The sequence below is a fragment of the Caretta caretta genome, chromosome 4 (genome assembly GCF_965140235.1).
Source record: "Caretta caretta isolate rCarCar2 chromosome 4, rCarCar1.hap1, whole genome shotgun sequence".
Taxonomy (NCBI): Eukaryota; Metazoa; Chordata; order Testudines; family Cheloniidae; genus Caretta; species Caretta caretta.
Genome location: NC_134209.1, coordinates 35,007,728 through 35,034,345, shown reverse-complemented (window position 1 = coordinate 35,034,345; position 26,618 = coordinate 35,007,728). Strand labels below are relative to the sequence as shown.

General features: G+C 38.2%; 1 protein-coding gene across 2 annotated transcripts in view; it reads right to left on the bottom strand.

Moving 5' to 3' along the window:
• BMPR1B (bone morphogenetic protein receptor type 1B) overlaps positions 1 to 26,618 on the bottom strand; it is a 353,771-nt gene that overhangs the window by 267,739 nt on the left and 59,414 nt on the right. For both annotated transcript variants that reach the window (XM_048846945.2, XM_048846946.2), the window contains exon 2: positions 15,103 to 15,173. The gene's annotated coding sequence lies outside the window, so the exon portion shown is untranslated. The remainder of the gene's footprint in view (positions 1 to 15,102; positions 15,174 to 26,618) is intronic.

Sequence of the window (26,618 nt, the reverse complement as noted above, 5' to 3'; positions counted from 1 at the left end):
CAAACAATCTGTGAATCAGTCCAACTTCTGTGTATATCTTCTGCTGCCCTGAATGAGCATCCCCAGTGTTTTAAAAGATTGTGGCCACATTGCACTCTAAATTTTCTATCCACGTTCCTTCCCTTCTCTGAAATACCTCTGACTTTTGGTGTCACATATTGAGATCATCTGATGGCTCTGGGAGTCACACACTGACCTCAAGAGGAGAACACAATATTGTTCACCTGAATGTGTCTGCAGAGAGAAAGATTAACCCTATTAGACAGCAAAGATCAAAAGGTATTTTTAAAAAACTACAAGTACTATGAAAACGTGAGGAAGAGATGGTAGAAAGGACAAACGAAGGTGGTCTGCTGTTTTGTTTAAGAGTTACCATGGAACAATCCTACTTAGCATACATATAAATAATCAACTCCAGAAAATAAGATAGAAGTCATATATACAACTATATCAAGTTCAATGAACTCTGAAATCCCAGTGACTAACATTCTTCCCATTCATATTCTGTCACTATGTCCCTTAAATATTCTCACAAATGCTATTTGTTTCACCTTTGATATTTTTGAAGCTTTGTCTTCCTGTCTGAATTTTCAGCTTAAATATTTGAAAATTTCAGTATCTAGCAAGGTGCCTTTCAACTCTGATCTGTCTCACTTCGCATGCATGTTTCACATACATTGAGAACAGCTCCTCAACATTTAGTTAGAGGACTTGAACTGTTACAACTATATAGTGATTACTCTTTCGGATTGTTATGAAATAAAAATCCAAAAAGGAAACCATAATTTATCTTAACTGAGTTAAACAATAAAAAACATAACACTTGTTTGGAAGCTCATTAGCAATGAGCACAGACACAGAGACATTCTGACACAAAACCTCTTTCAGCAGTCAGAAATAGAACACTTTCTGCATTTGTCACCTTTCAGGTCCCAGTTTCCAGCACGCTTCTTGTTATACGCAATTAGCTCCATGCCAAGATTTGGTACATTTCGTAATAAATCCCTTGACCACATTTGCTGCAGGCTTGGCAGCTGTGGAAAGGCTCTATTCATTAAGGCAGCAACCAAGCCACAGAACTTACCACACAGCACAGCTCACTTGTAGAATTCCAGCAGGCAACAAATTTCAACAGCCATCACTCCCTCCCTTCTTGCTTGAAAAAGCCTGACATATGACTGTGATTAAGTAGGATATGAAAAAGCTCCAATAACTTTTCTCTTTTTCATCCCTCACCTCCCCCTTTCCACCTCTCTCCCCCTCAAACACCCAAAAAATCCCCCTCCTCTCACAGCACTACATATTAGGTAGAACCGGGGGGGTTGCCTGCATTTAAAACAGTAACCATCTGTTTCTTTCAGGAAGGCTGTCTCCCCTTCTCGGGTTTCTTCAGTTTTGGAACACTAACATCATGGCACAATGTAAAGCTTGCTCTAGGCTGGGAAAGTTCTCTATGAGGCAAACAAGAACAGCAGCAGCAACCACTGGCCATGAGGCCATATGTTCAAAGACAAAGCAAGCACAAAAATCTTACATTTTTCCAGCTGCTACTCTTCAGCATTGCAAGAGCTACAGTCACAAAAGCCAGGCAAGGAGCAGTAGGGGTACACGCAAGTGTTTTTCATCGTTTTGTTGAAGAGTGTGGGGGAAAATAATCCTTACCTAGACTTTATTACTGCACTTCACCGCACCTCACAAAGTCATTTTCTTGCAGCCAGTGCTGGGAAAATCCAATTCTGGTGCTGAAGAATTGAACAGCTAGTGACCTATGTAAAGAAGTCTGACCATACTGTGAACATATTTTTGAGGTGTCTGGTTAAGAGTCTGTAGAGCCTCTGTTATAACAGCAGATGGGCAACATTTTCAGAAAAACTGGCTCTAATCTCAACTTTCTCTGAACAGACCCCTACCCTTTAAGGTTTGAATAGCTCAGTTAAGGAGACTGCATTACTGTAATGAACTCTACATAAGCATACACCAGAAATATATCCAGAAACTTAAGCTGCTGCAGAACGCATCAACCCACTTGATAAGTGGTGCCCCCTCAGTGGCAGCATACGTTACCTATGCTCCATGAGGTTCACTGATGGACTGCTGTTTTTCAGGTGGGGTTTAAAATGTTGGTTTTAACCAACAAAGCCCTAAATGTCTAAGGAACTGAAGATTAACTCCTGTTGACTCAGACATGCTGATGTGGCTCATCAGACCTCCTCTTTAGTAGAAAAGAAATGTGAATAGCCTTCTGGCAGAAGGAGATTAGGGCCTGGGACAGATAAGACCAAGCAAGAAGTTCTAGGAGCAACCAAGGCAGGGGAGAGAGCTATGCCAACAAAAGGAATCTTAAGATCAGTCAAACCTGTGGAGGAGTTTTTGTTAATAAAATGTCTCTCTTCGTGGGGGTCCTCTTCTGACTCTACACTGAGCTTTCAGCTGGAATTGGTGGGGCAGCCAGCTGACACTTGCCCATTGCAGTCTTTTTGTTATAACTATTCTGACAGCTATATAGTCTTTCTCTACACATAGAAAATTCCAAATGTGTCGAATATCCTAATTTGTTCTTGTAGCCAGGATCAAACTTGGGTTTTCACAGATATCCCCGTTCATTTACTCTGTTGCAGCACACGGCACATTGTTCATGGCAACTGCTGAAGTGACTAAAGCATTCCGGTTATCTGCAATAAAATATTAAGTTAGTAAAAACAACTTCCTTTTGAAACCAAGTAAAATGTAGCAGTCAGGAAGTCTTTTGCCATGTAACAACAATTTCACTAAACTTAGAAGGAAAACAATAATAGCAGATATTCAGATATACTAGTAGATGGTTCTTTGTATTAGTTACCTACAAACACAGCACATGGATACTTTACTTCCTGGTCCAACTTTAGACAGTGGTAACCATATTGGTATTCCCCAGCTATGCTGTAGGGCATAGCTGAGCAGGGAAGCACAACACTTGGGGCCTAGTTTGCCAATGCCTGGCCCCTCGTATGCATTTTGATTTGGTACTGTTTTACTGCCCACTTTGCACGCTCTTCGCAGGTATAAATGACTATAACAAAAAAGGCAATGGAGAATAGATAACGTAGGCGTGAGCTGTTCAGCAGTACAAAGCCACTTAAGAAACATCCAGTAACTACACGTACTCAGTTTTCTCAAATGTTCTTTCTTATAAGCTTGTATTTCAAACAAACAGTCTTTACATTATTTCTTTCTTGTACAATTGGAAAAGAAAGAAGCTGTTAGTTTTACTTGGACGTGCTCATTTCACTCCCTGTCACGATAAAATAGTTGAAGCTCAGCTCTGTGAGCTTCTGCTTTAGCCATTCAGAGAGGTCCTTCCAGGATCTTAGGATACCCCCTCCCTCCGTCCTTCACACATGAGCCCAACTCCCTTAAAAGCCTCCCATAATGATGGTCTGTTTATGTTTCCTGTGATGTCCCCAGAGGTTGCAACAAATAAGTGAAACTGGAAAATTCACACCCCAGCAGTGACCTAATTATTCCTAGTGACACTTCCTTAAGTGGCAGGGGAGTCAAAGGCCGCTAAGAAAAGTGAGAAATGAAGCTTTGGAGAGTGTGACTGGAACTAAAAGGAGGACTGTGATAAGGAGGAAGTGAGGCTGAGGATAAGTTAACCACAGGAACAATTTAGCAAGGGATGTGATAAATTCACCATCATTCTGAGTCTTTACATCATGACCAGACGTCTAATAGTTATGCTGTATTTCAATAAATTGTTGGGTGAAATGCCGGAATATTTGGGTTAAATCTGTGGCTTGTGTTAATACAGGCGGTCACAATAGATAATCATCATGCCCCCAATGGGCCTTAAAATCTATTAATCTATTTCCTCATATCAAGCTCCCTTGGGAACCCTCCACAGGGAAAGAACAGAAGACTCAAGAGTTCCACGATCATGGTCAACAGTATTAAAGGCTGGTATGGGTACACCCAGGGCGAACTGATTTAAATAAATTGACTTAAATCACCAATTTTAATCAGATTAGCAAGCAGGAAACCTTGATTTAAATAACAGTTTAATCATTTTGCATTTGTACTTTTTAGTTATTTTACTAAAGAAAGCTGCATTCTCACGGGGTGGCTCTCTCTCCTCTCCATCAAGCTAGCGCAAGAGAAAGCAACTGATGAAATTAAGATGTCTCTCTCTATTTCTATGTTCTTTCCTACAAAAACTTTGGTACATTGCAGAGGTTCTGTGTGATGTTCTACAGCTGGGTGATACAAGCTTTTCTAAACAAACTGAAACACTAAAGTGACTTTACAGCCTTCATCTTCTTCTATACAGCCAGCGATACTTTTGTTAGCTGATGGCATGTTTATTTTTTCCATCAGACAAGCTAGCCTGTGCATTGAGAGAGCCTATTCGTGATCACATCATAAACAGATTCTTCACATAACTCTTATGTAATCAGACTCATATTTATGGACGATGATCAGTGGTGCACTGAAGGACTATTTTGTGAAAGCCTCCACTAGTGACAGCTACAAGAATAAAAGGGTCCAGAGGTAGAAAAACAAAAATCTTTGCTCAGAATTTAATGATTTGAGGGTCTGACACGCTAGTTCCTACTTGCGCAATACACCCCATGAACATCATACGCTCTACCAATGTACCGGCAAGCTTGTATAATGACAGCGTGAGTGCTGCTTGACTAAGAGCTGCTGTTTCAGACCCTGAACAAGAAACACTTTAGAATTCTTGAGACTAACACAGTATGACCTGTGACAGGCAAAATTATTTAAAGTAAATATGTTTATTGATAAAAGATATTTTGGATTGCAGCTTATAAAAAGCTTATCTAAACACTGCCTCTTTTTCACCCCCAACTAATCCTGACCATGAAAAATGTGCTAGAGAAAGAAAACTATTTTCTCCCAACATCACTTCATCTCTTCCTTTCCTAAACTAACCTTTGTCAACTCTACTTCCCATGAACACATATCTTTTCTTTAAATCCACTTCTTTTTAATATTCTATTCTGGAACACATTTACTTTTGAATAAGCTTCACCAACCCACATCTACCACAACACCCCACAAGTCGTGAGTAAAACATAGAAGAAATATAATTTAAAAGTGAGAAATAGATTAAATGAAAGCAGAGGAGAAAACTTTTAACCTTTTGTTGCCAGGATTTCCTGATGTGAAATATTAATGCATCATGCATCCATTGTAATTCCCATCAGCCCTCAGAAATTAGGGCCTGATTCACTTTCCGTAGCGCTGAAAATGTTTAGTATCTTACAGATCTTGGCCAGCACCTCATAAAACTGAGTGTTCAGTTACTAAGACATTCTGTCGATTAAGTCTCTCGATTTAAACAGGTTTAGATTGTGAAACAATGTAACAGTCAATTTTGTGAAGATTCACTGAACTCAATGAGAATTAAGGATGCCACAGATCATTTCTTTAGGCCTTGATTCAAAACCCACTGAACTTAAGGGAAGTCATACAACTGAATGCAGTGTGATCAGGTCCTTAACCTTATCTGAAGGTCCATTCACCCATCCTACACGCTGTTATACAGCTGGCATATTCCTGCCAACTTTATTATGTCACCTTGTAATCTACTGTGCTCAGTTTAATCTGATTGAACACTGGAGCATTTGATGAGTCCCAGTAATGAATGTTCATCCTGCTGTGTGCAATGCACTCAGAGGTGGTGTAGATCGCTATCATTTTAAACAAGGTTTCCAAGTGTAATTTTGGCAGCTAAACAGGAGCATACATCACACTTGAAGTACCGCATAATCATTTTAGTCTATTTTTTTAGCTTTGGGAATCAGATGTGAAAGTCCTCAAACAAGTTTGCTGCTCGCCTATCTCAGCTGACATGTTAATTATAGCTTTTAACTGTACACATACTAATAGGGAAAGTTGAATAGAAAAGACATTAAATAGAAAGAGACAAGGTGGGTGAGGTAGTATCTTTAACTGGACCAAATTCTGCTGGTAAGAGAAAAACTTTTGAGCCACACAGAAGACCTGAAGAAGAGCTATGTGTGGCTCGAAAGCTTGCCTCTCACCAACAGAAGTTGGTCCAAAAAAAGATATTACCTCACCCACCTTATCTACTAACCTGGGACCAACACAGCTACAGCTACACTACAAAATAAATATATAGTCAGAGTCTTAAATTAAAGCAATTTTCTTACCTCTGCAGTAACATACTTTTCATTAATTTCTTTTGTTATTGCAACAGCAATCAGTGGTGTTAAATAGAACTGGAAAGAAAATCCCTTAAAATGATCTTAGCCTGGAGTCAAAAATTTGTGTATTGTCTAATGCTAATTTTCACATTTCTAGCTTTGTGTTAGAGAATTTATGGAAAGCAAGGATATTCAAAACTTTATGTGCATCTTTCCATATTTTTTAATAATTGTTTGTTTTATTTTTTAAATCTGTAACATTCTGTATTTATTTTGAAATTTTAAATTTTATATTACTTCAGCAACTTCAATTTTAAAATTAACAAGTTTTTTTTTCCAGGAAATAATATCACAAATGTTATTTAGTTTCAGTAGGTGACATGATGGCTTCTGTTTATGGGTACTGTAATACTCTTAATGCCGTTAGATTTGTTATTTGTTTGGGAATGATTACAACAAATCTGTAATTATTTAAATGCTAGTTGCAGTTGAAAAGCCACTAAAATCCAAATGATAAGAAACATATATTATATCTGCTTTCCATAACAAAAACTCAACACTGGATAATGATTAAACATTAGTTCCTATTTATCTAACTCAGTGCTCCCAATGTTCAAGCCCAATTTCTGAGCTTAACTGCTTATTAGAAAACAGAAAGTTTCCTTAGCGGCATAAAACTTGATATTGAGAGAAGATTGCAAAATCCATGCTCCAGTGAAGTATGCCTAAAGAAAAAGTAAAGAAAATGAAGTACTAATGCCAAACTTCTAAAAAAATGCAAAGAAAGCAAGCAAGAACTTGAAAAGTGGTTAAAACTTTACAACTACATTTTATGTGAAATGCTGAAGATAAAGAAACTCAAATAATTTGATGTCTGATTTAAAAAAAAATAACTTCATGTGAATAGGGTTGCCAACCCTTCAGGATTGCCCTGGAGTCTCCAGGAATTAAAGATTGATCTTTGATGAAAGATTATGTCATGAGATGAAACCTCCAGGAATATGTCCAACCAAAATTGGCAACCCTAAGTGTTAACCTTGTCTAACCAATGGAACTTATCTAAAGTCAGAAAACTGACACAGTAAGTATATATCACTTTGTACATGCCATCGCAGAAATTCAAGGCAAAACCTTTTAGTTACTGAGATTGCAATAAATACATACACCACACCACAATCACTCACCACAGCAAGAAAAACAACAGCATACATCACTACAGTTTGTCTTCACAAACTAATCTGTACCAATATAAAATGTCTCTGTTTGCTACAGTGTACATTCTAAAGCCCGCTTCAGTTATTAGGTAGCTTTCCATTGACTTCAATGGGCTTTGAATTAACCACATAGTGAACATCTCCCTCTCCTCCATGAAGTCTTCAGGTTTTGAGGGACCATTTAATACAGCAATCAATTTTTAAAAAAATCTTATAAAAATGTACATATGCGCAGATATCAATTAAAGTAGAGTGTGAGTAACAAATGCTACTTTAGCCAAGTTAGAAGCAGCTCTACAGGGCTAACCCTAACAAGGAGACTGGGATAGTGACCTGACAATCAAGCATCTTCATGGGCGGAATGCACCTGCGCAGAGGGTCAGTGCACCAAGGCCTATGCACCAAATAAGTCCCACTGAAGCTTCTCCTCAAGCCCCTAAATCTACACTCAGTAAAGCTGTGCTTTTCAATGAAGCTGTAACAGCGGTATGTTTTGTGAAACCTGTGATCAGATACAATCTTAATAAAGTTGGCTAGAGAACTCACTAAAAAGCCTCAATATAACCAGTTATTACTTAGGAACTGAGAATTTGTATTTCCTTTCTACATAAGCCAATGGGAATTTGCCTAGGAAAGGACAAAGATTCAAATTTATAATCCTAATTCAGACTCCAATTTTCCATTCCAATAACTGACATTCTGCAATGCTCATACCCACTTTTATACTACAGATTTTAAGAACATTTTCTTGTCATATTATGGGCAAGAAACAGCCTGAAAATATCACCCACAACCACTTGCTACATGTTTTTTAAGGTTCATGCTGTATAACTAAAGGCCAATTTTGTTGATTTGTTTTAAGAGTATAGGCCAAACTTTTCAAAGGGGCCTAACCAGTATCAAAGTGTCCAATTCCCATTAATTTTCAATGGGAGGTAGATACCCAGCTCCTTTAGGACCCTTTGAAAATCCCAGTAATAAATCATTGTAATTTTAATCTGTGTTATTAACATAGGCAGCATTTCAAGTCTAATTTTAGAAGAGGAAAAAGCAAAAAGATCAGTAAAGAATAGTAGCTTAACACTGCCGATTCTGACAAAGGAAAAATAAAACAGTATCATTTAACTAATAAAACATTCTTATAGCACCTGAATTCTGTGCTTCAGAAATAAAAGCAAAGACTGCACTGAAAAGAAGAACAAATATGTAGTTTTAAATCAGAGTCTGCATAGTTAGCTCCACCAAATAAACTGTGTGAGGATCCCATTTTTGCAAGCTGATACCTGTCACAAGAGAAAAAACAGTTATGTTTGTAATAAGGTAAATACAGCTCTATTTAACAAACACCTTTGAAATATTTAAGGAACAAGGTATGCTAAAACTTCTGAATGCCAATTACATCCAAGATAAAACTTAGTTAGCCTTTTCCACATAAAAAAAATCTAATATACTATATTAAGTAAATATTAACTGTTCAATAAATGCTTAAACCTCTCAGACAGCACAATATTTTGAGTGCTATTAGACACTAGCAATTACATGGTTACTGTTATTTTTCCAAAATAGTAATAAGCTTCAGGTGCATTTTATAAAAGCTAAGAAGTTACCAGTCATTTAACTTTTGTCACTATCAAAAATAAATTCCTTCTGAAGTTATGCCAAAATGACTTAAAGAACATTGGTAGTCGTCATGCTGCACCCTGGCTATTTTATAATTAATTCATTCATTACAATGTAAACCTGATCATTCTCAAGAGTCCTTCATAGATTGGTATGATAACCCATTCTGGATTTTTTTAAATCCATCTGTGTGTACACAGAATGTGTTGACCATATTTCTTTTGAACTCTGCCAACAATCTCCTACTCACGCTCACAAATTTTTCTGATATTTTAAATCAGGAAGAACCATACGATTCCTACCGCCCCCCTCCCCCCACATTTTTAGAAATAAACGCCAACAAATTTAAAAATTAAAAATAAAATAAAATAAAATAAATAAATCTCAAATTTATATCAGGATTAGCCTCCTTGACCACTATCATAATGGTAACTAGCCTCCTAAAAGGGATATGACTTTGTTCTTGAATCATTACTTCTGAATAATTAATTTGTTCCTGGAATTTAAACTAAAGTCAACAGAAATATAGACACAAACATATAATTGCTTACCCTTAATTTTAAAGAGGGCTGTGGCCACAAAGAAAGATACAGAGAGAGATTAAATTACTCAGAGCACTTTGAATGACTTTTAAACAGATGTAGCTACATCTGTGTTTCACATTGGCATTTAGCCCGTTGCACAAACTACTTGTTGTTTCTCAACACTTATTTGAATAATTGTGTCTCCACAAAATAAACAAGTTTGAGACTAAATTACTTATATGTCTGCTGGGAATAATTATAAAATTAGCTTATTCTAATTAGCACTTGTGGGGTTAAAACATAACAAAATACCATAGCGAGTCTCCAGGTGAAATAAAAATCCGAAATGTCAACCATGGGTTGGCTCATGTACGTGAGACTTTGATTTTTCTGAATCCAACAATATGATCTCTAAGGAAGGCTTAGTCCTTGACTTGTTTCTCATAATTCTGTATACAAGTATTCCCATTTTTCAGTCTCCTGAGAGTCCTTTATTTATTCATCACAGCTACAGACTACATATTATTTAAATAATTACATGAAAGAAGCATGAACCAGCAATAATCAGAACGTAAAATCTTGAAGCACAGGCCAAGTCTTAATTTCGTAAGTTAAAATATTCCATTGATAATGCATGGTTACACCTACGCAACAACACACACACAAGAATTTTGTTTATCTTGTGCTTTAGGGTTGCCAATATTTAAAGGTCCCAGTTCAAGAAAGCACTTACGCATGTGCTCAGGTACATACGTATTCAGGACAGCATGTACTTAACTTTAAAAGCACATGCTTCAGTCCCACTGACTTCAATGAACCTAATTCTAAATTATGTCCTCCAAGAAGAAAAATCATCACACAGTCACAATACTTATGTTGTGACATCTTGATGTGGCACATCAGGCATTTGTGGGTAAGACAGTTATGTTCCAAGGTAAGTTCCAGTGAATGCCAGTGACAAGGTAATCCCAATATAAAAGAATACTTGAGAAAGACAGTAATATAATACAAACATGACAAAATTCAGTACAAATAGTCTCAATCAACTGAAGTCTTATTTCTCTTCTCTCTCTTGTTCAAGCCCTTCCACACATGCTTTTCAGTAGCTAACTTGCATTTTTCCAGCATTTTCCTGATAGTTCACTATCTTCCTCCATCCTCTCCTCCTCAACCTCAGCCTCCCTCTACCCCTTCCCCTCCCCACACACACACGCTGATTGTCACTACTGTGTTTAGGAGCCATATCTGCACATGGTGTTCTATACAATGTTACAGTATTTAAGTCCACTTGAATTTGGCCTCTGGGTGGAAGCATTAAAAAAAATTAACTTGCCTGCAAGTAGCAAACAAAAATATTGATAGAAATCTGCCCTTTTCAGAGAGAGATATTACTATAATAAAATTTAGTCATTTGATAAATTGAGCTGACTTAATTTGCAGCTACTCCATCTCCAGCTAAAATCTCCTTCCAAACCCCTTCCCCCAGACTGTACCATTTCTTACATACACTGTAATACAAAACTTCAGTTGAGGTGAATGGCTTTTACTTCATTTTGGTACTCAGTACTATAGTATTGCTATTTTGAATTAAATTTACTATCCATATAGATATGTCATATGCACTTCCAAAAGTTATTCATGTCTATGACAGGGGGAAATAAATGACTTTTTTTTAAATATATATGGTTTTCTTTTTAAATGCCAAAATACTGTCTTACATATACACACAGTAGGTAAGTATTTCAAGTTGCACTAAAAATAACAACTGACACTTATTCCAACAATGAAAGAAAGTGTACATAGTCTATTAACAAAATTGGGTTTTTATAATATTTATCACTGTTGCCAACCAAGGGCACAATAACTGACATTTGGATTTCATGCTCTTGTGATAACTGAATGAACTTATGTGAAACAAATAACTATGACTGATTAAACCCGGGAATATTCAACTCTTTTCTTTTTGGGTCTCAAAGGTAGCCAAGTACTGGTGCTGCTCTTCACTACTCATCTGCAGAGTGATTCATGCTAAATTTATGTGTAACAGATTTCTTTTCTCTTTTTTCCACCCCATACATACCAGGAGTCTCAAAAGAATCTCAATTATATTAATATTTATATGACTATATTACAACAGGTCTGTGATAAAATATACAGGAAGCTTGTTATAAAATGACATGGGGTATGTCTATATAGTTGCCAACGCTCCAGGAATTAAAGATTAATCTTTAATTAAAGATAATGCCATGTGATGAAACCTCCAGGAATTCATCCCAACCAAAGTTGGCAACCCTAGCTGGGAGTGGGCCACCCATCCCAGGTAGACAGACCCACACTAGCAGGCCTCAAGCTAGTGTGCTAAAAATAGCACTGTGGACATCGCGGCTTGGGCTGGAGCTCAGGATCTTGAGCCCTGGGAGCGAGGGGGGTCAGGTAGACTTGAGAGCCGGAGCCACAAAATCCACTCTGCTATTTTTAGCCCGCTAACTTGAGCCCTGCTAGTGCAAGTCTGTCTACCTGGGGGGGGGGGGGGGGGCTTGCTCCCAGCTGCAGTGTATACACTCCCATGGGGGCTTTGCAAGAGTTTGGTAGAATAGTTGTTAATCTGTTAGATCTAATAGTTACATGGAATCCTTTTACTGGCAATAAACAAATACATTCTTCCCTCTCCAATTGTTTCTGTGTGTCCTCCACTGGTGATGTTTCCACACAAGAAAATACTGATTCTCATGTTCTGTTATAATCCATCCTGATGGGCATTTTATCCAGTCTCTGAAAACTAAGACCTTTCGTTAACAGAATTATTTTAAAATACAGGATCATTTTCTCCTTTGAAATCTGGATTGTTTGTGAGCCACCTGAATGGTACCAAGGAGCAAGACCCTGCCCTTAACTGTCTAAAAATTTCCTGCATGCATAACAAGTTCCTGTACTCCACATCATTTTAAGAGATGTGTTTGGGTCAAAAGTCCTCTCCACAGCACTAATCTTCAACGGACATACGATTGTTTAGTACCAGATGCCACTGGTGTTAAGTTACACCAGTCTAAGAGATACTCACACGAGAGCCAGCACAGATTAGCCCACAGGATCAGAGTCATGATCACAATAAAGGATATGTTTGGAGAGGAAGAAGGGACCTCTGCTCTACTTTGCTAACCTCCTCAGTCCCCCAAATCCACATCTTTCCACTCAATTAGAATAATAAATTATTATTAAGCTCCAGCCACGTGTTCTACAATGACATGAATATAGAGACTGCCCCTGCCCCAAAGAGTTTTCGATTTAAAAGACTATCATGGAAGAGGAAGTTTTCACTGGATGATCACATGCAGGAGTTAAATTAAGTCAGAGCAGAATGTTGCTTTTGCATTGAAAGTCTGTGGGTATTTCTCCATCATTTAATGGCATGAAGGATGAGTTAACTTAATTTTTAGGAGCAGTCTTTTTTGGAGGGATGGTGTTTTTTTATTTTTTTTTAAATAATGACTTTTTATGGGAAATTTCCCCAATCCTGCAGCTGCTGCCACTGCCATTGTAAAAATTATTCTTACCAAAAAGGGTAAAACTTGCTACTTAGATGCTTGTGTTAACTCCCCTCTTTCAATCAGCTGGCGGGCATTAAAGTCAGTGGAGTTATGCCAATTTATCCGAGTTTAGGATTCAGGGTATATAAGGATATCCATGTGATACAATAATGATCCAAGGTTCTGTAGTGTAAGAATTGCCAACAATGATTACATTACTTTACATTTGAGACAAATATAATCAACAAAAGAATAACTGACTAGTCTGAGTCTTTATTGACTGCACAATACTCTAGAGATTATAAAAGAACAATACTATGAATAATAAATGTATACAATCCCTACTCAAAATGCAATGAACACTAGAGTTGAAGATTATTTAGTCAGCATCTTCTTGTACAGACAGCAAATACAAAAATTCAAAACATATAACTCTGGATTTTTTGGTTTTTATTAGCAAAGGAAATCATAGTATCTCCATAGTACTGGAATGCAGTTTAGTGATTATGGCACTATTATTCTTCATTGGTCTATTTGAAGGATTATCTAACTTCCCCCAAAGTGTCTTGCTCCTTCTAAAAATAATACATTAAATTGTTTCCTCTAAAGATGTTCTTAATATGCTGACAGAAATGGTGGACGTAAAGCCAAGTTTAACTATGTAGAGTGTATTTATGGTTTCAATTTTTCTCCATTTAACCTCTTTAAAAAAAAGACATAGAAGTAGTCAGGATATGCTTAGTGTAAATGCTATCCCTAAGGCATAAGAACTGCTCTCTCTGTGCATCACGTGGGGCGCATGACACTCCAAAGGGGAAAACAAGAAAGCAGGAGCACTGCTTTACCCCTAACAGAGCAAACTGGGTGCACAAAGGAGAGTAAGCTGCACCCTCTGAAGTGTTACTTCCACTGTACATCTAGAACAGATCAGATCTGCAATGCCCGCAATGGAGGCCTGTGCATTAAAAGGTGTAATTGAGTCCTGCACAGGTATGACACACATTAGACACATACAAATAATTTATAACACTAGGTACCAAGTAGAGTTAGTATATTAGGTATCGGAATTTTAGATGTGTAATTTTAGTATATTGGTGTAAATGGGTACTTCGCTGCAGTAAACAATCACATCATATACTCTAGCAAGTACACGCTATGGGCTCGATTAAATCCTGACTCAGGCAAAATTCCCATGTAGTTCAACATGAATTCCACCAGAGTGAGACTAGATTTGGGCAATATTAGTTAATTTACAAATTACTACTGGCACCTTTTCATCAAGAAAACACAACAACTCTCTCCCCTGCACTAAACTAACACTTGAATGTATGACCTTACCGTCAGTGGTTACAATGCTAAAGACTGAAAAACCACATTATTGCTATAGCAGGATTTCCCTTCTCCCCCTCAATTTACTATACTTAATTGACATTTTACAAGATAGCAATTTAATTCTGAGCATTTGGGGCTATATTTAAGTCAGACCAAGTAAGTACAATATCAATGTTTTGAATGAGTGGCAAAATATATGTCTTAGTTTGCAGAACAAAGAATCAACTTTTGATCTCAGGTACACCAGGGTATAAAAGTAATGTACTATCATTCATTAATGCATCAAAAGACAAAGGACTGGTACATGTTTCCGTACATTTTTTTAAGAAGTATCTTATAGGATATGGAATTCTAACTCAAGAGCTCTTACAGTCTGTGCAAATGTTTGATGAAGAGAACCACAGCTGAACAAGCCAATATTTTAAATTCAATGGAGTATGGAAAATGCCAGAAGTTATTAATCATGTTACAAATTGATATCCACTTTGTCATGTTGATCTACACCTCCTTTCTTATCTCCAGGGGTTTTACTGATACCTGTGGTAGAAGTACACATTCCATCCATTATACAAACTGTGTTATCACATACTTCACTTTAACTTACTGCTAAAGCACAAAGTTAAAAAACCTCACATCACATACCTCCACTGACAAACGTACTATAAACTCATAATAATGAATATTATTTTATCTTTACCAATAGATGTTGTCTTACCTTTATCAAGTTAACCTGAAATGTCCCTTTCTCCTATTCAGCTCCCAGGAACAAAAGAAGTGAACTCCACCCTACGAACAAAGAAAAATTTAAAAGTGATTGGCACTTTATTTATTATTTATATTTATTTATTATTTATTAATTATATTACTACCATTAAAGAAAGACTCTGTACCAGGGCGTCAAGGGAATGGCCCACTGGCCAGATGCAGCCTACAGAACAGTTTCATCTGGATTCCCGCAAATCTTTGGGCTTGTCTGTACAACTCTGGAGTCTCCACTACAGGTGTGTTGGGCTCTAGCTCCCTGGCTAGTCTGCAGTGATGTAGCCTCTGTTTGAAACAAGACCACATCATTGTGCTCTAAGGAACATTTCTGTCTACACAGAGGAATAAGGGGGAGTCCACACTGGAACACTACAAATCACAAGGTGGTCATTAGGCCCATCATATGAAAATTGTTTGACACCCCCCTACACCACCATCCTGCAGTGTCTTCTTGTAGCCATGTAAAACTATAATGTCACCTGCAGGAGAATCTAAGGACTAGGCATGGCTAGTTACAGTAGAACCTCAGAGTTACAAACACCAGAGTTACGAACTGACCAGTCAACCACACACCTAATTTGGAACCAGAAGTACACAATCAGGCAGCAGGAGAGAGAAAAAAACAAAAAAACAAATGCAGTACAGTACTGTATTAAACATAAACTACGAAAACAGTAAAGGGAAAGCAGAGTTTTCTTCTGCCTAATAAAGTTTCTAAGTATTAAGTCAATGTTCAGTTGTAAACTTTTGAAAGAACAACCATAACGTTTTGTTCAGAGTTACAAACATTTCAGAGTTATGAACAAGCTCTATTCCCAAGGTGTTAGTAACGCTGAAGTTTAACTGTAAATAGTCAGTACAGTATTTCAGATATGACACCTGAGGACTAGCATTTGATAAAATGAAGCACATGGATGGCAAAATATTTATCAATACTCTATCAATTATGGGAGGGAAATATTTACATTTTGCAATTTATGCTTATTATCTCATCTTCCAAGACAACTTGGCAGAATGCATGCATTGCAACTCATCCGGTATTCTTTGAATGGATGAGTGTTCCTTCATGCCTCAGCCCCCACAGGTCCAGAGTAAATCATCATATATGTCATTACATTAATTTCTATAGCACTGATAATTCACAAGGTTTACAAACCAAAGCCTTCTCTGGCTCCCATGATGGCAGAACCGCACAGACCTGACTGGGAGCTGGATCAGAAATGTATAGCAGCACAGGTCGTCAGTCCCAAACAGCTGTTTGGTCATTATGTGCATACTTCTTAAGCTACAATTTGGTCCAAAATCTGTCTAGAGGGATACATACTACTTCCTCTCCAACTAATCACCAATAAAACACAGAGGCTGCTTCAGGACTATAGCCTCACAAGATAATTATGACAGAACATTACCAGTGCTTAATTTGTAATGAAAGAAGTGCCAGGGCTCACACAATTTCTTTTTTTTACTTTCATGACTGACACAGGAAGCCCAGAGGTGCTGGGCTATGAACTGCCAAGTGGAGAAGTGCCGAGGCTTAGCCTTGGCAAGCCCTGACACAAATTAAGCACTGATTATTACTAGAACTACTGTTGGCATTAGAGTAGAGCCAAGAGGCCCTAATCACACCCTGGCCCCAAAAACACACAGTACATTGTATGAGGCAGTCAGTGCCCCCAAGAATGCACAAAACACAAGGCAGTTAGTGCAACAAAGAGCATACAGTTTACATTAAGATTGGATGTGACATGGAAGTGTAACAAAATGGATGGAGTTGCAGAAGGTGGCCAAAGGTAACAATGTAGTTACAGAGGCTCACTAAATCCAATTTTAAAAAAAATGCAATGTAAATAAAACAGGAGATATTAATATCAACAGTCCCTGCTGGCTACCAGCCTAGCCATTATCAGTTGGCAGTTTACCATAGGCCTCCTGACAGAAGTAGGTCTTGAGAAAGGATCTGAAGAAGGATAGAGAAGTGGATATACAGATGCATTTGCAGACTAGTTGCCCCTTGTGTGTGAAGTCGTGAAAGAAAATGTGAAGTGGGAAAAATGAACAAATAAGCAATTTAGACGAGCATCATTGGTGAAGTTGAGTCAATGGCAAGACTAAAAAGGGGACGACATAGTCAGAGCCACAGGCCAAAAATATTTTAGTAGCAGCATTTTGAGAATGCACCTGAAATTGGTCACATGGATGTGAGGAAGTTCAAAATGGAGATGGAATTTCTGCACAAGAAAAAGAAAAAGGCTACATCTCGAAAATGTTACAGAGGAAGCAGAAGCAAGATCTGGATATGGCTTTGGATGCATGGGCTAAAGTGAGGACAAACTTGAAGAGAACACCCACGTTTATAGGCCTGAGTGGATGATGATGTTGTCAACAGTAACAGAGAGAAGGGAGACGGAGGACAGGACAAGGAGGTAAGTTTTGACCCTGCTAAATGTACTTTTCTGCAAGGGGTGTCAGAGGCAGGATGAGTTGCAGGTGTGAATGGAGGGAGTCAGACCAGGAGAGGAAAGACAGATTTGAGAAGCATCAACATAAAGATGGTACATGGAGGCGTGTGAGCAATGAGATCACCTAAAGAAATACAGCAGAGAGATAGTAGGATGAAGCCAAGGATGGAGCCCTGCAGTGCCACAGAGAAAGTGAAAGAGGGGAAGAGGATTCACTAAACAGAATTCTGAAGAACAGACACCAAAGTAGGAAGGAAACGAGGAAAGGAGGGACTCAAGAAAGTCAGAGGAAAATATTTTAAGAATGAGGGGGAAGGTCAACAGTATCAAAAGCCACAGAGAGATCAAGGAAGATGAGAATGGAGAAGTGTCCTGAGAATGGATTAGAAGTCCGTAAAAAGGCTACTAAAGACCTCAGCAAGAGCAGTATCAGAGGACTGGAGAGAGAGTGAAAAACAGTTTGAAGAGTATCAAGGACAAAGTTGGAGAAGGATGGACCAGTCAATGAGTTTATAAATGAGAGGAGGGAGATGGAGTTGTAATTTCAGTGGGAGGGCAGGATGAAGGGAGGAGGGATTTTGGATGGAGAAACCAAAGCATGCTTGTATTCTGAGGAGAAGCATCTTGATGAGAGCATGAGGGTATGGAGAAAAGGGAAGTAGAATATGGCAGAAAGAGAGGTCATGAGGGGCAGTAAAACCAAGGTTTTTACTTCTTTTGATTCATATAACTGTTTCCTGAACCACTACAGTATTGCCTTAGAAGCTGACATCACTCATTTACCCTCTCTAAACCCTTTCACAATGCCCACTGCTTATCTTATCTGAAGTAGTGCTGCACATATCAACATACATTCAAAGCCTGGGGATTGGTTCTCCCTCATTTCCACCCCAAACATCAACCAAATATTTATCACCTCCTTCATAATATTGAAACAGCCAGCACTATCACAAAGGACATGGAAAGAAGTGGCTTTCTGATAATCACTTGATTCAAACAGCATGTCCTTGGTTTTAAAACTGCGTGTTTTGAAGTCTGAGTTTATCAGTTGGGCACCCAGCAGCTGTTCTATTACACTGTTCAGAAGACGAAATTAACTTTGTCAGAGTTGGGGGCTGGGAGAGCAAAGGAGAAAAATCTAGCTAACATCTTTGGTTATAAAATATCTGACACCATCATCATCTTTATACAGAAATTCTGAAGTGTTGCAACTGGTTTATAGCCCATACAGCTAATCCTCAGTGCCCCATGACTGGTTTCCATACCCTACTTTATGTAATTTAAAGAAAAACACCACCCATTTGGCTCATGACAGCAATCTGAAACTTAAATGAAAAAACCTTCTTTTCATTAAGTGGAGAAAATAAACTGCTGAAATGAGTTTGAAAGGTTTTTTTTTTTTTTTTTATTAATACAGTCACCCACTGATGGCAAGTGTATCTTGCTAGAAAGTGACCTCATTTTGTGATTGTAGCAGTCTGGTAGACCTGTATTTGAGGCTGTAAAATAGCTTCCAGCCTCTCTTAACAATCAGAAGAATAACAAGTGACCTACATTTTTAAAACTTACTAGAAGTTTTGTGTGCCTTGATGTTGGGGTGTTGAACCTAACTAAAGGGCCTGATTTTCAGAACAGGTGTTCAACACTTTCTAAAAAGAAAAAAAGAAAAAAAATCAAGACTTTTAGCAAGACTTTCAAGTTTGGCACCAACATCCCTAGCCCCTTATGAAAATTTAGGCCTAACATGCTGAAACATCTAGGTTTATTATTATTAAACTGCCACAGCTTTTACAGTTGTATTTAGATTTATTCACTCTGTGAACATTTTACATCCTAAGTGTGTTAGCTGGTTTTAAAACAAATTTGTAACACACACCTTAAAAAGGAACCTTCAGCAGCACCAACAAAGCCTTCTCATGCTGGAAAAGCTCCATTAAAATCTCCTTTGCAGCTTCTCACAAACTCTCTCCCAGTGTCACTTAGTCTCTCCCCACTACTGAGCTTGTGTGTATCTTGCAACATGATCTAAACACTGTCAAATCCAGGCTCTTGGTGAACCAATGAAATGAATTCCATATCTTCTTGAGAACACTTGGCTGAGTCCCCCATGATTATACAAAGGATCACTCTCACAATCATCTCAACAGAGAGGATCCAAATCATTTAGGGCTATGACCCTACAAGTTACAAGTTAAGAAGAAGGTAACTGAAGGTGCAACATCTTTAGGACAAAACAACACTTTGTAAGAGTATAATAAAAACAATATATGGTAGATTAGAGTTTTCAGTTTGTAAGGGAAACTACTGCTCTTTGGGCTGAACAGTAACCTCCAATGCTCAATAAAGATCTCAACTCCAATAAGTATAATATGCATGCCCTGGGCCAAACGTACCTTTTCATGGAAAACTTGCAAGACAATGGGGTAGAAGAACAGCAGTACTCCCAAAAATCCCAGTGAGATCCAACTCAGTTACTGCTGCATTCTGACCTCAGCCAGGAGTGGGCAGCAGCTACTCAGAAGAGACAGAAGGTGCAAACTTCAAGTTACACAGAGCCTGCTCCCAATTCTACAGATATTTGCAGTGAAGGTCTTTATGCAGTCACTCCACACTGTTTCCCTACTCCCTCCTACCAGCACAGCTCACCAAGCAGCCATGGATCTCCCTGCATGCAGGTGTTCTTGCATACCATACCCCTCCCCCCCAGAAAAGAAGGCAGAAGACATGGAGCTGAAGTTATTGTTTACATTACCAGTGTAATTTCCATAGATTTCTCTGGAGGAATTTAAACTGAGTTACTTAGGAGGCATAATGCCTGGAGAGCGACAGTTCCCCAGCTTCACCTTCCTCCTCACATGGGACTCCAGTCATGTCTTACTCATGCACAATGTGTCTCCACAGGCTCATGAGGAGCAGGAAATTTGCAACACAAATTACAATGCCCCTCCCCCGCTTCCACTGTTCCTGGGATCTTCCTGCACCTTCCTTTGCTCCCCTGGGCAGTGCAGAATTCAGCAACTAGCATGATGCATGTATACATTAGAAGAGAACATACACAATGGACACACTGTTATGGGGGGCCGTGTTTCAAGATTTAAGAAATTATATCACAACACATAAGTGGTGGGACTAAGCAGATTACGAGTTAGCTCTGAAGTCATCTCTATGAGCACAAATAAATCCACTGTGAACACTCAATCTATTGTATGTTTCTTTAAACAACACCGGTTTAGCTATTTATTTTCAAACAAATACAGTTGAAACTTGTTTTCCACCTAAAAAAAATACAAACCTTGGCAGCAGAGCATTGGAAGGGAATGAAAACTATAGATTGTTCTTCTTGATACAGGCTGGTGATTTTAAAGAGTGTTGAAATAAGAAGTTTTATATGAAGTGAGGGTTCAAACACACTGTTTCATCACTTTCAAAGTTAATTAGATCAAAATGGATTCCTCAAGCAGAATTTATCCCTACTATATTAGCATAAAATTATGTGAACAATTATGTATATACTGCAAAAATCAAGATAGACGAGAGCAGTGGCTTTATTGTGTTATCTTTCTTTCCCCTGACACCGGGTATTCCAGATAGGGGCTTTCAAAATAGGTAGCTTTTAAAGAATTTATACACTTTTTATTTTATTGTGTAGTCCCCCACTACTGTCCCTATCACACTCTATGTAGGAAAATCTGTCAAGAACCTGCATTTTTGATTTTGGTAAGATTCTTGTTGTCAGGTACTTCACGTAAGTATTTAGGTCAAGATGCATACATTTCACCCTGGATTTCACAAATGGATCAGGTGGATGCTAAAGGAACACTCCTTCACTCCCTCTACTCCTCCAAAAGCCAAACAACTCAGAGAAGAAGCAATGTTTCTATGCACAGAAAGGGCAACACAATGTGTGTTGTGCTTTACTGATCATTTTATTTTAGTAGACTGTCGTTGGGTTCTGGCAGCCACAATATCATCAGTACATAATGTACAGAGAAGGTGTGTATGGCCACAGTGGAAGAAGCTAAAGAGGTCACTGGCTATAAGAACTTGAGCTAAATTCAATCACTATTTATTGTAAATTGCATATAAAACACTCACATTCCTGAGTGTTTTATATGCAATTTATCATTCCCTTAAATCTCCCCTGAAAAACAGAGACAGAAACTTAAAATTTAACACTGGCTGACAGAGTCTAGGGCCTAGTGTAAACTGACACAGGTACACCAAAAAGTTGGAAAAAAACGTACTTAATCGTTAAAATGTTCTGTTTCAAAAGATAAGGAAGCTAATTTCTGCCACAAGTTAATATTTATTGTGTATTTAATTTGCAATATTTTTCAGTGCAGTTGAATAGTATTTTCATGATTTTCTTACTCCATTTCTCACAACACGTCGTCCAAAAGGATTCCATCCATTTAAAAAGCATGCATTGTGAGGCAGCCTACAGGATCAAAGACTCTTCAGCTAATAACAGAAAGTTATCAGGCCTTCAAGGCAAATGCTGAGAAAGAGGCAAAGCTTGGAATCATTACAGAGATAGCTTTAAAATAATTAAACAAGTTATTTGGAATCAGTAGTACTTAGTCGATTGAGAAAATGAATAGAATCCGTCAGGAAACTTCTTGAAGTGAGGCAAATGACAGAAAAGTGCTACAACATGAGTAAGATGAAATTTCATTTGATGTCTCTTTTGCAAGGCAAAGAGACTTTGTCCTTATTGAGAAGTTTTGTAAGAAAAAATAACTATATGTATACAAATACTTAGCATGTGGATTTCTGTGGGGTCACATTATCTTTCAGAAAACGTAACTCACTTTTTAAACAGCGGTTTGGATACTGGTTCTTTCTAGGACACAAAGCTATGATGATTTGAATACTTTGTGAATGGTCAGCATGTGTGTGTTCTCCTAGAGAAAGGAAAAAATTATATTCTGCGCAAGGAACTGAAGCAGACAAGTGCTTCTAATTAAGGACCAACAAGCTGCTTCAGTTAAAGAATTTCAGCTGAAACTGAATCAATGCATTCATTCCTGTGAGATTAGCTATTCTCACAGGAAGGACAATGGGATTTCACCATGCTATGGTGCAACCTGGGGCACACACTTCAGAGCACCTTTTTAAGTTTTAAAGTGGCAGAACCAGGCCCATTGAGAGAAATCTGGGGCCCTTGTACATCTTGCTCGCTGAGGCCTGCCCCTCCCATTTCACTTTATTTACATAGATGTTAGATCCGGGGGGAGGGAGCCCTGAGTTCTGGATCCCAGTAGAACTGCCCCCGCCTTCACTCCCAAGGCAGATCAGAGGGTCCCAGGATTATGTGATTCTGGAATATGTAGGTACTAAAATTAACAGCGGATTTTCGGGGAGGAGGAAAGTACTTCTGTGGGTGAAGCCTCCCCCAGCCCTTCTCTTTCTTTCTCACTCACACTATTTTTCTGTATTACTCTACTCCATTCAGGCACTCACAAACTGAGCCTTTTCTGATCTCAACTGAATTTCATTTCCCCCTCACCAGATTAGAGTGATAAGTACCCATTTTAAAACATCCAATATGAAATATGAACCTTTTGTTTTCAACTGAAATCCACTGCTAATAAGAGCTCAGACTGCTTTGTAGAATAATAAAATACAATACTCTCTAATACAAGAGAAGAAAGATTTAGAACTGGGGAAAAACAAAGGCATCTCAGACAGTGTGTAATAACTGTAGTTGGTTGTTTTTTTTTAATGGCAAATGTAATTTCATTTTTAAGAACTACTTAAGTTGTAATGTGTGATTCTATATTGAATAGTGACCTTTTAAATGGCACTGTAGGAATCCATGTTTATTTTATTTCATGGTAATTGCAAGATCATCTTTGCAAATAAGATGACTAGGGTTTCCCCCCATCCCAATTGCAATACATACAAATCCTTGGATACAGGTCAAGCAGTGTTCTTTTGGTTTAGTGCATCTCATAAACAGTAGCTCTGGGCCATTTAGGATGAATGAAAAGTCTGATGAATATGCATCTGAGGTGTAATCACCTGTATACCTAAATTCTCCATTTGGAATTTACACTAGTTAAAATCCTGTTGATGACGCATAAATCAGAACAGAATCTAGCTGTGTTGTCTCTGAGTAATATTATGTATCATATCTGATTACTTTAGTGAAATACACTTAAACTAACCACATAAGATTCTGAATACTAAGAGGCAGTAGACTGGAAAAAATATCAACTACCTATTTACCCAGACCCCCGTTTCTGACTATTAGGATGCATGACCAATTCAGGGAAAAAGAAAAAGCCAAAGGAAAAGGAGAGGGGAAAACAGCTTTAAACAGTTAGATACAAAACGGCTTAATTAGAGCTACAGATGATTGTCCCACCCACATTTAAAGTGCCCACTACCAAACAGAAGCATTTTGGCAAAGGGCCTTTTAAAAAGAAAAAAGAAAAAAAGGTGAACCCAAATAGAATAATTCAATGATGGCTACACAGCCAAAAGGGATAATTGTGCTAATTAATGCTAGAAAAAGGAACAATGCTCTTAATATTCTATGGGCCAGAGATTTGTGTGGAAGAAATCCTGTGATTGGCCTGAATACTCTAGCATTTTAAGTGTCAGGAGATCTCCACAGCATTGGTGAGACCGCACTGAGAGAGTGTAGCAAAACTGTTTCAGGATGCTAGGACTTGGGACATGATGAAGAAAGAGAAATTTCATGGTTGATGTGGGAAGACATGACTGCAGTTTGGACGGAAACCTTGATAGGAAAATGGAGAGACATCTCTTCCAGATGATATGATGAGGGTCTAAAGGACCAAATTATGACTCCATTTAGCCACACGTCTGATTAACAGGTCTGAATGGCCTGAAATCTCAAAGGAAATGATAAATACAAAAATGAATGATCAACTTTTCTCACGGGTCCATCAGCTTCAAAGCTCTCAGTACACCCAAGAGTCTCCTACCTAGTCTTTGACAAAGACTTTTGACTTTCTCAAAACCCTAGAGAAAAACATTCCACAGTGCAGCAGAGACTCAAGAGCAGGAAAGGCATATGCTCCTGGTTCATTCACAAACATTGGAACTAGAGCCCTTCCTAGAGTGAGGGTGAAACAACAATCCCAGGGAAGCAGCTGAAGGCTTTGGGAAATCAATTTATCAGCTTCTATATGGCTGGATTTACTTTGTGTGGGTTTGTGCAAAGAGGTCTGGGTTCTGATATAGTTTGTCCCAAAGCAAGAGCCATGGCTGGGACATCTACATGAGGAGACAGCAACAAAATCAGTACCTTCAAGACCAAGGAGACACAATGATACAAGAAAGACCTCAATCTCTCCTGATTTTCTAGGGCATCTTCACTAGCAGAGGATGGAGCACTGCATATTGGTTTCTGTGTATTGCTTCCTGCACTTTAACAGACTATTGGATCTTCTGCTGGGCAGTTAAGACCAGAATGCTCTTATTCTGGAAAGAAGAACACCTATCTGCTGGCCCACAGACTCAGATCCTGTTGGACATAAGAGGAAAAAAGTGCTAGTAAGAGCAAAGAGAACGGCAACATCCAGAGTGCTACAAGTCTTCAATCTGCAGTTGTTACAGGGACAGAAAAACAGGGAGGGTTGGTACCAACCTGGTCTTCAGGGGCTGAATTTAGATACTAAGGAAGAAATTTTCATTAAAATGCCTATATAATCAAAGAGGATATGGCTATTTCCTCTAGGAGCTCTGGAATGGCAAGTGAATATTTACATGACAAAGTGATTTTATTCATTTTAGTTAATGTAGCTGATTTTTTGAAATAACTTTTTCTTCTTTCCTAACTTTAGAAGAAACAACTGACTACAAGATCGAAATCTAGTTTCACCAGACGATAAAACTTGAAACACACACACATACACACAATTACCTGACAGTAACTCGGCTCTTCAAGGTGGTTTCTTGCAGGTACAATCCCAATTGCTGGTCAAAAATTCCAATCTCATGTGCATGAGGCACATTTGCACCAAAAGTGAAATGCACGTGGGCAAAGACTCAAAGAGCCACCATAAATTCCCCCCCTCACCCAACCCTTAGAGTTAAGCCTCTCTAACCTAGTGACACCAGTTTTACATAAGTATTGCCCTGCATAAAAAGTATCTCAATAGGAATAACTTCTTTGCTTAAGTCTCCCTGAACTAATTATTGACACAGTGGGCCAAGACTGCATTATACTTATTTAAAAAAATACACAGTTTTCCGAAAAAGCAAGCTCCCCAAATCATTTCCAGATCAGCCTCTGTATGTGCAGAAACCCTTTTCATTAAAAGAATAAGATTAAAGGAACAGTTAAATATGTTGACCCAGCTATCAATTTACATGACAGCTACAACAGGAAAGAAATCATAACTTAAAAATGGGGTGGAAAGCAACAATGTAACGAAAGTGTTAGCAGCTCACTCAGACTTTGGCCTGTTTGTGAATAATTAGAAAAATCTAAATGGATTGAACACAGTATCAAGAGATAGAATTACAGTTCCTTTCACTCTGATGTATTGAAAAATAAGAAGTTAAAAAATCCAGCATAATAATTAAAACAATCACAAAATGCCTCCCTCCTTTTCTAATTTACAGCACCTTAAATTACTACCACCAATTTAAATAAGAGCAGAGGCTTTTTAGTTGCTTCTTTCATGCTTAATCCATCATTTGTTTCAGTATCTTGTTTTAGAACTAACCAGCTCACCATCTATTGCACATCATCTGCTGCACTTTCCACATCTGAGGAAAAACAAGAAAGAACCTTTTTCTCATACTATATATCCAAACTGCTATTTTGATCCATCACCTGCTACATGAGAATCAGAAGGCACGTCATCATCACATATGCCCAGACTTCATCAGCTTGAATCAAAAGAATTAAAAAGGAGTTCTCTAATATGGCTACTTGTAATAGGGTCATCTGCCACCCAAGCACCCCGTTGCAGTTAGAGGTCATACTGCAGCACCCCATCTGTGTTCCTCTCTTCAGGGTCCCATAAGA